The sequence below is a fragment of the Arvicanthis niloticus genome, chromosome 5, assembly GCF_011762505.2.
Source record: "Arvicanthis niloticus isolate mArvNil1 chromosome 5, mArvNil1.pat.X, whole genome shotgun sequence".
Classification (NCBI taxonomy): domain Eukaryota; kingdom Metazoa; phylum Chordata; class Mammalia; order Rodentia; family Muridae; genus Arvicanthis; species Arvicanthis niloticus.
Window position 1 is genome coordinate 108,137,258 of NC_047662.1, and position 15,075 is coordinate 108,152,332.

At 41.6% G+C, this 15,075-nt stretch overlaps 2 pseudogenes; both read right to left on the reverse strand.

Moving 5' to 3' along the window:
- Positions 1-9,759: 9,759 nt before the first annotated feature.
- Positions 9,760-11,916, reverse strand: LOC117708794 (putative E3 ubiquitin-protein ligase UBR7 pseudogene; annotated as a pseudogene).
- A 1,152-nt stretch (positions 11,917-13,068) lies between these two features.
- Positions 13,069-13,602, reverse strand: LOC117709437 (peptidyl-prolyl cis-trans isomerase H pseudogene; annotated as a pseudogene).
- Positions 13,603-15,075: the final 1,473 nt, after the last annotated feature.

Genomic DNA, 15,075 nt, shown 5'->3' on the forward strand with positions numbered 1-15,075 from the left:
AAATAGGGACCAGAAGAGGAACATAACAACAGACATAGAGGAAACCCAAAATAATCATACAAACATGCTTTAAAATCCTGTATTCCACCAAACTGGAAAATCTAAAGGAAATGAACAAATTTCTTAGTATATACCATCTAACAATAGTAAATCAAGATCAAAGAAGCAATTTAAACAGACTTATAACCCCTGGTGAAATACAAACAGTAATTAAGAGTCTCCCAACTAAAACCAGCCCAAGGCGAAATGGTTTTTGTACAGAAGTCGACCAGACTTTCAAAAAAAAAATTGATGCCAATACTTATCAAATTACCCCACAAAACAGAAACAGAAGGAACACTGTACAATTCTTTTACAAAACCAGTTATCCTGATACCTAAACCACATAAAGACCCAACAAAAAAAGTACAGACCCATTTTTCTTTTTTTTTCCTTTAAAAAAAATGGATATCTTATTTATTTACATTTCAGATGTTATCCCCTTCCCCCAAAGATTGATTTTTATTTATTTATTTATTTATTTATTTATTTATTTATTTATTTATTTATTTGATATATATGATGAGTACACTGAAGCTGTCTTCAAACACACCAGAAGAGGGCATCAGATCCCATTACAGATGGTTGTGAGCCACCATGTGGTTGCTGGGAATTGAACTCAGGACCTCTGGAAGAGCAGTTAGTGTTCTTAATCTCTGAGCCATCTCTCCAGCCTCCCATTTTTCTTATTAACATAGATGCAAATTTTCTCAATAAAATACTTGCAAACAAATAAACAAAAGCATTAAAAAAAAACAAAAAAACAAAAAAAACAAAAAACCATTGCCGGGCAGTGGTGGCGCATGCCTTTAATCCCAGCACTTAGGAGGTAGAGGCAGGCGGATTTCTGAGTTTGAGGCCAGCCTGGTCTACAGAGTGAGTTCCAGGACAGCCAGGGCTACACAGAGAAACCCTGTCTCAAAACAAAACAAAACAAAACAAACAAACAAAACAACAAAAAAAAAACCCATTTATTATGATCAAGTAGAATTCATCCCAGAGATTCAGAGATAGTTCAATATGTGGTTTGATAAATGTAATCCACAATATAAAGAGACAGAAAGACAAAACCAAATGAACATCTCATTAGATGCAGAAAAAGCCTTTGACAAACATGGTACCATTTTCTTGATGAAAATTCTGGAATGACTAGAGAGATACAGGGGCCATACCTTAACATAATAAAGGCAATTTACAGCAAGCCCACAGTCAGAATCAGCCTAAATGGAAAGAAACTTCAAGTATTTCTGCTAACATCTGGAACAAGGCAAGATTTTCTGTCTCTCCATACTTACTCAATGTAGTACTTAAAGTCTTAGCTCTAGCTAAGAGATCAAGTGGATACAAATGGGAAGGAAAGAAGCCAAAAGAATGCATACTGTATTTGTCTGGGTTATATCTTAAGATGATTCTTTTTCTAGCTCCATCCATTTACTTGCAAATTTCATGGTTTCATGAAATTTTTTAACAGCTGAGTAATATTTCTATGAATGTACCACATTGTCCATTATTCATCCATTGGTGGACATCTAAGATGTTTCTAATTTCTGGTCATGAGGAATAAAGCAGCAGTGATCATGATTGAGCAAGTATCTCTGTAGTAGGGTATAAAGTTCTTTGGGTATATGCCCAAAAGTAGTATAGCTACTAAACTAGCATAGTATTTGTGTGCTAGCTGTTAAGTTTTTGATAAGCAGGTTAAACTCTAAATAACCACAGAGATTATTAATAAGTACAGGGCTAAGGGGAAGAATGGCTCTCCCTAGGAATGAAAAATAGAATAGATAGTTATGAAGAAGGAGGTGGGTGACTGCAATGGAGAGAACAGAAAAGTGGAGGGATGGAGAAGATATGTGTGGGACAACTAAAATGAAGGGCCACTTGGGAGATCACACTGGGAGCTGATACAGTAAAACCTTTCTAATATTCACACACACACACACACACACACACACACGGAGAATATCTAAATAGAACTGACAAAAACAGGAGAAATAGAAACCCAACTTACCATCTCTTGTCACCAAATGAAGCCTCCAGTTCCAGGAATCAGTTACATCTAATCAAATTGTTTGCCAAAGGGGTCCTATGGGGACAACCCAGGATATTGCCAAGGCTGTTGGTTGCTCTCCACAAACTAATGGTAAGGCCATTAACACTGATGGTTCTTTCTAGACTCCTTCACTAACTTCTTACAACACATTTCTTTTGCAAGTAGGATGAAGAGTTCTATCTGCAATGGAAGATTATTCTGGGTATTCGAGGTAGACCCTGATATAATCACGAAAGTTGTTATAGAGACAGGGGAAAGGTTCAAGGAGTGAGAATGTGAAAGGAGAAAAAAACAAAGAAGAAGAAGAAGAAGAAGAAGAAGAAGAAGAAGAAGAAGAAGAAGAAGAAGAAGAAGAGAATGTGAAAGGAGGATAGAAGAAGGGAAAGAGAAGATGGTGTAATGTGTAACTAAGCCCGAGGAATATGGGCAACCTGTAGAGCCTGAAAATGCAAGGCCGTAGGTTCTCCCTGAATATTCCAGAAGGAACCCCCTGTGCCAATGCCTTGATTTTAGTCCGTAAAGCTCATTTGCAACTATGACCTCAGGAATGATGAAAAATATATGGGTTATTTTTCATTCAGGTAAAATGAAAAAAGTTCTAAATATAGAACTCAACAAAGATAGGAAATTTGAATAAATATATGAATTGATATGTAAATTTAAAACTGGGCTTTTGGTCTGTGGGAGATGAACTAGCAAAATGTGATTATCAGTTCTTTAGAATTTTCTGTAATGGGAGCTGAGCCATTTGGAAATCTCTGGAGAGCGAAAGCAGCTCCTCAAGAATTTTTTTTTCCTGGGCAGTGGTGGCGCACGCCTTTAATCCCAGCACTTGGGAAGCAGAGACAGGCGGATTTCTGAATTCGGCGCCAGCCTGGTCTACAGAGTGAGTTCCAGGACAGCCAGGGCTACACAGAGAAACACAGACACAAAAATCTGATAGACAGCATAGCTGGTTTAGAAGATAGAGTGAATGGGAGGTGACAAGTCAAGATAATTTGTATAAATCATAAATTAACAATATGTTGAGCTTAATGTCCTTAAGTTATTTTTTCATAAGATGAAAACAATGCCTACATCCCTGAAACCTCCTTAAGCATTTCAGCAAGATGCTGTAGGAACATAATAGTGACAAGATCAGGCGAGAGGAATTAGAAAGGTACTCACCACCAAGAAAAGATAAAAGTGTAGAGAAAGGAACAAGTCAGTTATCTTGCGCTGATGACTACCTAATGCATAAATCAGCCAAACCACAAACTATACCTGAAATACACGCTCAAATACATCAACCAGAAATGAATTATTTTAAAATGAAGAAAGGTATTTCGTCTTCATTATTATTAGTTTTTGTGTCTTCGTGTGTGTGAACCTGGGTGCTGGTGTCTGAGGAGGTCTGAGGACTTGGATTCTCTGGAGCTAGAGTTAAGGGCACCCAACTTGGGTGCTAGGTCTGGAAGAGCAGAACATGCTCTTCATTGCTGAGTCAGCTCTTTGTTTTTGTTTTTTTTTTTTTTTTTTTTTTTTTTTTTTGGTTTTTCAAGACAGGGTTTCTCCGTGTAGTCCTGGCTGTCCTGGAACTCACTCTGTAGACCAGGCTGGCCTCGAACTCAGAAATCCACCTGCCTCTGCCTCCCAAGTCCTGGGATTAAAGGCGTGCGCCACCACTGCCAGGCTGCTGAGTCAGCTCTTAATCCCAGAAGATCAGTTTCAATCATGAGACATTACATTAATAGACATACAGAAAAAGAGAATGTGGGTGCCTTAAAAAAAAAAAAAAAAAAAAAAACCTAGGCTTCAAGGTCAACTGATCATTTGAGAGGTCAAAACACTGTTAAAATATTCCCTATGATGTCAAATATTCAAGTAAAATCATCCTGACCTCTGTACTTTAAAATTTTTTATTTCCTGGGAACCCAGTTACTCTCACAATTTTAATTACAAGTTGCAAATGAATGTAACTCCTGAGCTAGTACACGGTCTTAGTTAGGGTTTCACTGCTGTGAACAGACACCATGACCAAGGTAACTCCTATAATGACAACATTTAATTGGGGCTGGCTTACAGGTTGAGAGGTTCAGTCCATTATCATTGAGGCGAGAGCATGGCAGCATCCAGACAGGCGTGGTGTAGGAGAAGCTGAGAGTTCTACATCTTGTTCCGAAGGCAAACAGGAAAAGACTGCCTTCTAGGAAGCTAGGATGAGGGTCTTAAAGCTCACACCAACAATGACACACTTCCTCTAACAAGGCCACACATACTCCAACAAGACCACACATCCTAATAGTGCCACTTCCTGGGCCAAGCATATTCAAACCATCACGTACATAAATTTTAATTTCTGATTTAGGTTCTGGTAAAAGTTACCCACCAGAACTATACTTGGGAAGAATAGGAAACATGTTGGTAGACCTTGAACCACCTTTGCTTATGCCATCCTGTAACAGAGATCAAACTTCAAGTGTTGAGCCACCAGCAAGAACTAAGACACAACTTGAAACCACACTACATCAACATGTGCATATATAATGTGTCAGTGTGTGATATGCGTCCCTTCAAGTTCAGTGATTGATTTTATGACAGTGAGGGGAGTTGACTGAGTGCCACAGGTAGGTATGGGGGGAGGGCATGGAATTGGGACAGTAATCTACCCAGGAGGACTAGGCAAGGGCAGGGATGATGTCTCAGCTGATTTCACAGCCCTGTTGGTAACTCCATCAGTCATTCATGCAACCAGCTTTATTCTTTCCTTGGACATAGGGGATTGATCCAGTAAGGCTGAAACATTCAAGACTCCTGGCCATACACTAATATTTTAACAACTGTTTTTAATTGACTTTGACCTCATGCCTTCAGGCACCAGAAATTCACTTCTGAAGGCACTAGATTCACATGGATGATGTTTTTTAAAATTTACTTTTATGTGAATGTGTGTTTTACCTGAATTTATATATGGGTACCACAAGGATACTTCATTCCCAACAACAACAGAGGAGATAGGCAGATTCCTTAACTGGTGCTTCAGATGGGATGAGCCTCCATGTTGGCGCTGAGAACTGACACTGGGTCTTCTGTAAGAGCAGAATGATCTCCCCCCATTGAGACATCAGTCTAGCTAAGATGAAATCTTAGCACAAACAATTGGTTGGAGTTAAAAACATGTTTAAATTGATACAAAATATGATTATTTGACCTCAATTCTCCCCAAACCATAATCCTAACTTCATAACCCAAAGCCTAACCCTAACTTTCTGACTCTAACCCTAACTAATCAATAACCCCCAACCCTAAATCTCTCTAAAGCTAACTATAACCCCAACACTAAGCCCTAACCCTTACCACAACCCTGAAGGTTCTTTCTCTGTCTAAACCTAACCCTAAGTCCTGGTCTCTAAATCTAATCCTAACACTAACCCCTAACCTAACCTTCTAACTGTAACCCCAAGCTTAAGCTTATAACCCTTAACAATCTTAATTCTAGGATTTTGTTAACCATGCAAGGTAAACCAGTTTGGGTGTAGTAAATATTTAGATTGCCCCAATACTCTCAAGTTAATAATTATTACAAATAAAGCCAGTGATAACACCTGATGGCAGTTTATCTCTAAACACATCTCCTTTCTGGAAGCCTTGTTCCCCATGTGTGTGCATGCCACATGTGGGTGTATTCGTGTGTGTGTGTGTGTGTGTGTGTGCGCGCGCGCGCACGCGAGTGTGTGCATGTGCACACGTGCATACTAGGGAACACTTGTTTTGGGTCAGTTTTACATGCTGGGTTTGGATCAACTTTCTCTGCCTTTACCAGGAGACCTCTTCTCCCACAGAGTCTTGGAATTATCCTGCATGTTTTTGCAAATGTGAAAGGGCTCAAGACAGAAAGTGACCAATCCCTCATATGTAGTTTCTTGGGTGATTCAGTGAAGTTTATTCTGACCCAGGAATGGGTATGTTTGTTATGCTTCCCTTTGACACGGCCAGTTTTGGGTGGGAGGGAACAACTGTTTCTTGTTTTCAGAGTCATTATCATCAGTTGTTCATACAAATCCCTAAAGTGAAAGTGTGGCAAGGTCACAGGAGAAGTAGCTGAAAAACGAAAAATTATGAATTTGAGGTGCATCAGGAAACAAAGGCCAAATGATAAGTCAAACAATTTCAAATGCAACAAAAACCAAGACAAACAAAACAGAAATAAAATACCTTCAAAGTTCCAAACGCAAAGAAATACTGAGAACAAGCAGAACAGACTGAAAATGCCTTGAGAGATCTAAAAGCAAGCAAGCAAGCAAGCAAGCAAGCAAGCAAGCAAACAATATCAAATGTCAAGACCAAAATGTGTTCAAAGACAAAAAACCAGATACTTTAAGCCAAGTGCTTTGAAAGCAGACCAAAAAAATTATTTATCTAGGTAGAGTCTTTTTTTACTCAGCTCAGAATAAACAAATGGACAGCTGACCAAACCAATAGAACTCAACAGTCCAAGTGAAGAAATGACATCTGATGGTCTTGACTCAGTGGGTTTATTCCTGGCTTCCATTATGGTAATTCCATCAGTGAAAAGTAGATAGTTCCATAAATCCCATGTTGCAGAATCATTATTGTCAACACAGAACCCAACAGCACCTGTTGTAACAAGCCCCAGACCTTAGCACAAGTGACTCCATGATGGAAGTGTCATTCATGCTGTAAAATTCAGCATGTAGACAGCATCATTTCTGTCAAAACTAAAACAAAGACCTAATTCATCAAAGTCCACAGTTCTGTGAAAGTCTCTAAATGTACTAACCTTGCCTTTTGACTCTGTAGTTCTGTTTCTGGCTAACTGTTCTTGTTAACTGAAGTATGTCAACCCAGAACATGATTTTGTGCTTAATAGCTCACCCTAAGAAAGGCTTGGGGCTTCATTGGGATCCCAAACACCCACTGTAGTCGCCTGCCAGCTAATTCAAACTTTTTGTTGGCTTAAATCCATGTCTGATCAGTCTTCTCTAGTGGATAGCCCACAACATTCATCTTAAAGGGAACTAAAAGACAGTTTGATCTGGAGCCATTCTGAATGACCACGGTCTGGAAACATGGATTCTCTGTTCCCACATTCATTTATCCCACAGAGAAGCTCCCTGTTTTTCTTTGCTAGGCACTAAACCAACAATCAGAAACCTAATCTCCGGTTGTTGCATACAGTGAACACGAGGTGGCACAAGCTCCCCTCAGCATGGGAAGGAGGCTCATGAAGCACAGAAAGTCCTGCGGTTTCCTTAATCAATCCATTCTCTCTCTCTCTCTCTCTCTCTCTCTCTCTCTCTCTCTCTCTCTCTCTCTCCCTCCCTCCCTCCCTCCCTCTCTACCTCTCCCTCCTTCTCTCTCTCTCTCTCTTTCTCTGTCGTTCCCTTGTTTTTCTTTACGATATACACTTCCTGTAATTTTTAAGCAAGCCCTCTACAGAGAGACACCCTGACTCAAAAAAAAAAAAAAAAAAAAACAACCAAAAACCAAAAACCAAACAACAACAACAACAACAACAACAACAAAAAACCCAAAAAAACTAATGGCAAATTTTAAACACTACGCTAGATATCTGATATATTGGAAAGTCACTGACCTTAAAGGAAAAGGATGTTACTTCATTATGATTGGTATATTTTCATCCTGGAAGATGCTGCCTAGCCAGGCAGCGGTGGCACACGCCTTTAATCCCAGCACTTGGGAGGCAGAGGCAGGCGGATTTCTGAGTTTGAGGCCAGCCTGGTCTACAGAGTGAGTTCCAGGACAGCCAGGACTACACAGAGAAACCCTGTCTTGAAAAACAAAAAGAAGCTGCCACAAGGGGTTTTTTTTTTGTTTTTTTGGTTTTTTTTTTTGTTTTTGTTTTTGTTTTTTTTGTTTTTTTAATTGGTTTTATTTGGGTTTTACAGAAACCTGACTGAAGTATGTAAGCCCAGCAATAATTTCTACAAAAATGTACATATGATATCAGAGTTTCTTAAAAGCAACTCAAATCACATTTTTGTCTTGCATAAAATATGTATTAGTATCACCTGCCATATATTGGCCCAAAGCATCTATCTCTACAAGAAGAGACTGCCCAATACAGACAGTAAGAAAACTAGTGGTGAATATGTACAAAGAGAAGTTAACATGGAGGATAGCCGTTCTCGGACAAGCCCTTCAGCACTGGATGTTTGTACTCGCTGCTGCTCACCGATGCGCCTCACCGGCACCGCCCCTGAGCTTGGGTTCTGACCTGTCACAGGCAGACAGCAACTTTTCGGTATTTAAATCAAACATCTGAAAGATACAGACTTTGAGGGCATGCTAGGCCATGGAAAATGCTAGTCTCGAATTCAAAATATCCTAGACTTGGAAGACCCTCAGACTGTAGGCGCCTGAAGTTTTTAACAGAGGTCTCTCCAGGAGGCCAGCTCGGGCACCAAGGCACTGCCTGCAGCTAGGAACCTTCCGACTCCAAGGTCAATCTTCACAGGATCTGACTTTAGGAGGTAGGAGGCTATAGCCCAGAAACCCTGCCGTTTACTGAGGCCTTATTTGTAGACTACTTCATCTTGTCCAGGAATTGGTGTGAATTCACGTATACAACTGCAGCTCGCACACACAAAAACACCCATACCAACTTGCAGCCTGAATGGCTTTTATGTACCTCATTTACGATGTAACCGAGGGTGCGACTTAGGGACTCTGTGGATCAAAAAAATGTTTTCCAAATAAACTGAGGGAGTTTTAAAGAGATTTCACACCATCCGAGAACTTCCCTCAGTACAGCATCCCGTGAGGATCTTCAGAAGACTTTGGTAAAGAGGATAATGACTGTGCATACGGTTTACACACAAAGACTCAACATATATGCAGCTGAGAGCTTTTTCCAGACTCTTCGGTCTATCTTCCACCACAGGTCACAGCATGGATTCTGACCATTTTTTAGGCAACAGCAAAGGGACTCACACATGGGTGGGTTCCCTGAAAGTCCTGGGAGCATCAAGACACTAATGCTGACATGGGTATACCAGAAGAACAGTGGGGAAATTTCACTTTAAAATCATCACGAAACTAAGAACAAAGGCTTCCTGAACCCTGCCTACAACAGACATCAGTACAAGAACATCAGAACCAGAATCATCAGCCCTCCTACTCTGAAGGTTGGTCCAGAGAAAAAGTTTTCTAGTCCCTTCTAAGCCATGATCAAACCTCAGAAAGCAGTGAGAGGACTTGCAGAGCGGGCTTGAGGAAGCTCTGACCCAAGGTACAGAGATCCCAGGGAGCTTCGGGCTGACAGGAAGAGAGCCCTCAAGACATGGAGGACCCAGAAGGCAACACCTCCGTGGACACACATTTGGGAGTCATGGAACAAAATGTTAAAAAGAAAGAAAGAAAGAAAGAAAGAAAGAAAGAAAGAAAGAAAGAAAGAAAGAAAGAAAGAAAGCAAGCAAGCAAGCAAGCAAGCGATTTGCTTTCTCCAGATCAAAGCAAACTTCTCTTAAAGCACAAGCAAAAAAACCCCTGGGTATCCTGGCCCGCCATCGCGGGTGCTCAGGGAGAGACCGGCATAAACACCTGTTAGAAGGGAGCTTGAAGCCACAGGAGGATGGAAAGGGGACCAAGTGTGACCCAGGTCTCTTTATTCTGGACAACCTGACAGAGGACGCATGACACTCACCCTAGCTGCAGTAATACTGCAGCCTATCCACTCTCCTTCTCTTTTTTTGATTGAAATTCTTCAAAGAACTGCTGAATGTCCTCTCTTAACAACCGTGCCTTCTCACCAGCAAATCTCTTCAGATTCTCCTTAAGCTTAGCCTTCAAGTCGTTGTACTCACAACTGAGCTCCACTTGAGGGACTCTACCAGTGCTGCTAAGGCTGTCTATTAAAGGGTCCTTCTGTCAGTTGCCTGGTCACTCTTGCCTTTGTTCTCATAAGCTAGAAGTGTATCTTACTCATCGGTCAGGAACAGGACTTCTAGCTCTCCGTACATTTCCGTGCACTCTTGGCAGGTGCACAGCCTGCGGCGCCTGCTCAGGGACCAGTAGGTGGCAGCATGTTTCCTCACAAACTGCTTAGCTTGGAGTGCCCGAAGTCTGCAACTAGGTTTGGTTCGGTTCGGTTCGGTTCGGTTTGCTTCGCTTCGCTTTGCTTTGCTTTCTTTCTCGTTATTTATTTATTCGCTTTACATCCCAATATCAATCCCCCCTCCCCCAGACATTTTACTTCGTAAACATTGTCTGGAGGTCCGATTCAGAGCTAGAGCTGGTACAGGGTTCATCATTCTGCACAGCTTCAACTTCCTTGCCAGCATATTCTAGAACATCCTCTTTTAGGGAGGGTGTTATCCTGGTGACCTCTATTTTTCAAGGTTTCATAACTTCTTGATCCCCCATCCTGTCAACAAACAGCAGTAGATATTCTGGTAACTGCCAACTGGGAAGTAAAATAAAGAACAGCGGTTAGTACAAGCCTGCTCTTGTAAATCCCCACTCGGGGGTGGGTGGGTGGGGGGGTGGGTGGGGTGGGGGGGTGGGTGGGGGTGGGTGGGGGGTGGGTGGGTGGGTGGGGGTGGGTGGGGGGTGGGTGGGAGTGGGGGCGGGGGGGGGTGGGGGGGTGGGGGTGGGTGGGGGGAATAACACCGAGATGCCTGCTGCTACCGGCACCAGTTTTCATAGAGCACACAGAATCATCTCATCTAGAACCTCACCTCTGAATCAGGATAAGGTCCCTTACAACCGCAGTATAATCCAAAGAAGCAGTACTAATTGCAAGAATTTACTTCCATTTGTCAGGAAATTTTGCATTCCAAATTTTTTAAACTTGCTCTTTCCACCATCACAACAAAAATTTCTTTTGGTGTACAGTTCAGTTTATGACTCCCACGGTGTGGCCGCAAGTTAGACAAATCCCTGCTGGTTCTTCTCACTCTGGCGGGCAGGTACTACAGGCTTACAGTGCTTGTTTCTTTGCCGAGCACAGTGATGGCATGGAATCCCTGCTGCGGGGCACAGTACCACAGTCGGTTTAGAGGATCACATCCCTTCCAGACTGATAACGACGTAGCAAGCAACTTCAGATAACCAGAAGGAGAAAGGATTAATTTGGGTTTATAATGGGAAAGGCACAGCAACAAAAGCTTGTTCACATCCGAGCTGACCAGGAATCGGTCTGTCTGTCTGTCTGTCTTCCTTCCTTTCTTCTTTAAGCTCCCTAATTTTTCTTTATGATATATACTTTCTGTAATTTTTAGGCAAGCCCTCTACAGAGTGACTTCCTGTCTCAAAAATTAAGGATAATAAAGGCAAATTTTAAGCACCACACCAGACTGACACTTAGAAACATCACTGGCCTTGAAGGAAAATGATGTTACTCCATTGTGATGTGTCTGTTTTCATCCTGGAAGAAGGTGCTACAATTGTTATTTCTAAATAACACCTAAAAAAGGCATAACATATTATCTTGATGGTAACTGAGTGCTTTCCAAGAATATAATGAGTATGCTGTTTCAATATCTGTAAATTAAGGAAGTTTTAGTTGTCATGACTTCCCGATGTCCTTAATGCAAATGCCTGTCCGTCTGGACATGATTCTGTCCGTCAGCATCTACACCAATGCTAATAAGTAAATTCCCAGCTTGTGTAGCCAACAGGGTTCCATATAAGTCATACCTTATAGACTCTATAAATGCATTTAATCTAAGGTAATGTTTGTTTATTTTGAGACAGGGTCTCCTCATGTAGACCAGGCTGGTTTACAATTTCCACCCACCTCTTGTTGAGAACAAGCAAAAGAAACATATTCTAAACACTACCGTTTCATTTTCAGACTCCATTTAATCATAGGAAGAAACTAAATTCAAGGTCCAAGGTCCTAGGGGAGCTGGGGACTTCCCCATAACTGAAAAGTTTCTATTGTAAACAGCTGTCTGAGTCCAGACATAACAGGGACAAGTTTTAAGTAGACAGCTGTCTGAGTCCAGACATCTCAAAAACAACTTCATCTTGCTGGCAAAATCAAGCAAGTGCATGTTCCCACACCTAGGAAAAAACTCCTATCGCACTTCCCCAAATGTTTTCTTAATTATCTGTTAACCAGTAAAGAATATAGAAACCGCTGTTATCTAAACCAGGATGCATAGGTTGTAAAAATACATAACCAATTGTCTGTTATGCTCTTATTGACCACATGCAGGTGACCCGTTCCTTTGTCTCCCATTCCCCTTTTTACTCTGAGCCCCAGACGTAATGTGTAGGAGAATGAATTACGGGACCTTGAATCCAGGTGCCTTGGATATGGCCCAGACTTCAATGGGTATTCCCTTGCTTGACCCATAACATCAAAATACAATTGACTAACACCGCAGCTCACTCAACCGCCTCCCCTCACCCCTTTGCAGTTTTACCCTTTGAAAATGCAGTATATCTTCACCCCCAGGACTCAGCTCAGAGCTCAAACTGACCACCTTCCTGAGCACTCAGAAAATAAATCTTTTATTTTTGAAGCGTCTGCCTCTAAAGTTTTAGAGTTTTCTCAGCTTCCTCCCCAGACCCCACACTCTGACTCCCTAGTGCTGGGATTAACATGGCCTGCATTTGATTTTAAACTCAAGAAAATCCTAATTGTAAACAAATTAAAAGGCATACATAATCAAACTTACATACAGACATATCTGAAAACAAGGAGAAGAAGGTTTAGTTTGGCAGGCAATACTGAACAAAATTAAAGCTGTATGCTTTCATAGCCTACCTCAACATCCTTAGTTATGGGACAAAAGGTGACAAGACACTCTTTTTTTTTTTTTTAATTATTTTATTTACAGTTCAAGATTTAAACAGGATTATTGGTTCTGATCTGTGATAATTCCAGGTCCTGGATCCCATACTGTAGAGACAGGGAAGCAAACAAAGAGGCCAGTTCAGCTTGTCAGACTCAATGGAGAATGTCACCCCAGAACAGCAGAGGACCTGGTTCCATTTTGTCTAGATTACATTTCCCCACACTGTGACATCACCACTGGCAGTTTGGGCTTGTTGTTGGGGCCTGTGGGAACATTCTCGGTCTTCCTCATCACTAGAAGTCCATCAATGATTTTTTCCAAACACTACATGCTTTCCATCTAGCCAGTCACATTTAGAACACGTGATAACGAACTGGCAGCCATTTGTACTGGGACCATTGTTTGCCATGGAAAGCAGGCCTGGAGCTGAGTGTCTAAGTTTAAAATTTTCATCTGCAAATGGACCCTGGTAAATATTGGCGACTCCAGTACCATCACCATTAACAAAATCTCCACCCTGAATCATAAAATCCTTATGACCTTGTGGAAGGTGCTACCTTTGTATCCTATCGGAACGCCATCTTTCCTGAACTCTCCAGTGCAGAATTGCCTAAAGTTCTCTGCTGTCTTAGGCACCATGTCGGCAAAGAGCTCGATCTTCATGTGACCAACTTCCTGGCCGCCAATGCTGACATCAATGAAGACCACTGGATTGATTGGACTTGAATTTGCAACTGCCATGGTTTTGACAAGACACTCTTGTGCTCAGTCGGCTAAATCACAACTGAACTGTTCCAAGGAACTGAAAGGTTGTTGTTGCGTGACAAGACGTTTCCTTGGGAGATGCAATGCACACTCACCCCAGATGGACCAACATTTGAATATCATCTGTGAATCATGAGTTCTACTAGGGTTACCTACAGGCATATGGATGAGGGGTTACTTACAGGAGCAGAAATGACTCAAAGAGAGCTGCATCATCAAAACCTACTTCACCATGGCTCACACAAGCTGGCAATCTTGTGTGAACCATGGCTCTACACAACCAGCAGGCAGCTCTACGGGTTGTAGAGTGTCCGTCTTAAGTGACTCAGTTGATCTGCACCTCTTCCAAGCAGCTCACCTGGTTTCTGCTTCTTCTGGATGACTGGTCTATTCCGAATCTTCTTTGCAGCTTGACATTTCTGAGAGTGACTCTTAGCGGCTTCATTGCTTATTCTAGAAAGACAGGGCCAAGAGAATCTGGTCAATTTCATGTACTTCCTGAAGTTGTTTTGAGTTGTTTACTTTCCTGCTTAAGGAGCTTCCTTGCTGGGTGGCATGTCTCAACCTAGGAGGAAACTGTCACACAATCTATGCTTAGATTTACCTTTGTATGGATTATGTTCTGTTTTGATAAGCTTCTTTGATTCACGGGTCTAGCTTATCATTAATGTCCTGCAAATATAATTCACTGGCCTGATAAATCTGGTCAGTTTACTTCAGCATCTGGAGTGCAAGGAGGGAATGGGAAAGTCCTACTTTTATAGTAACTTAAAACAAACAAAAAACAGAGTCTCACTATGTAGTCTGTAGCTCAATATATAAACCAGGCTGTCCTCAAACTCACACTAAGGTCCTAGAATTATACACCAGCAAATCTAGCTGTTAGCTTACTGATCAGCCCATTTGCCTTCTTCAATGGTACTTGATAAAGTGTCTCCCATTCACTTCTGTATTTTTTAATTGTTTAATGTGGGGTCAAATTATGTAGTTCTGCCTGGCTTAGAATGTGATAGTAGGCAGCTAGTTCAATCAAGTTGTTTTTTCACATAATTTTTTTTTTTTTTTTTGATTTTTTGAGACAGGGTTTCCCTATGTAGCTCTGGCTGTCCTGGAACTCACTCTGTAGACCAGGCTGGCCTTGAACTCAGAAATCTGCCTCCCTCTGCCTCTCAAGTGCTGGGATTAAAGTCACACGCCACCACTGCCTGGCTTTTCACATAATCTTAAAATCACATATTGGATGATTGGCCCCAGTCTTCTATACCAAACCAACCTACTGCATAGTTCCTAAATGTTAAGAGTTGAACTCTAAGATGATAGGGGTATTTAATTTTGCTTTTCTGAAGCTGTGCGTGTGTGTGTGTGTGTGTGTGTGTGTGTGTGTGTAGAGGGAGGGAGGGAGAAAGAGAAGGAGAGAAAGAGAGGGAGGGATGGAGGGAAGGAGGGAGG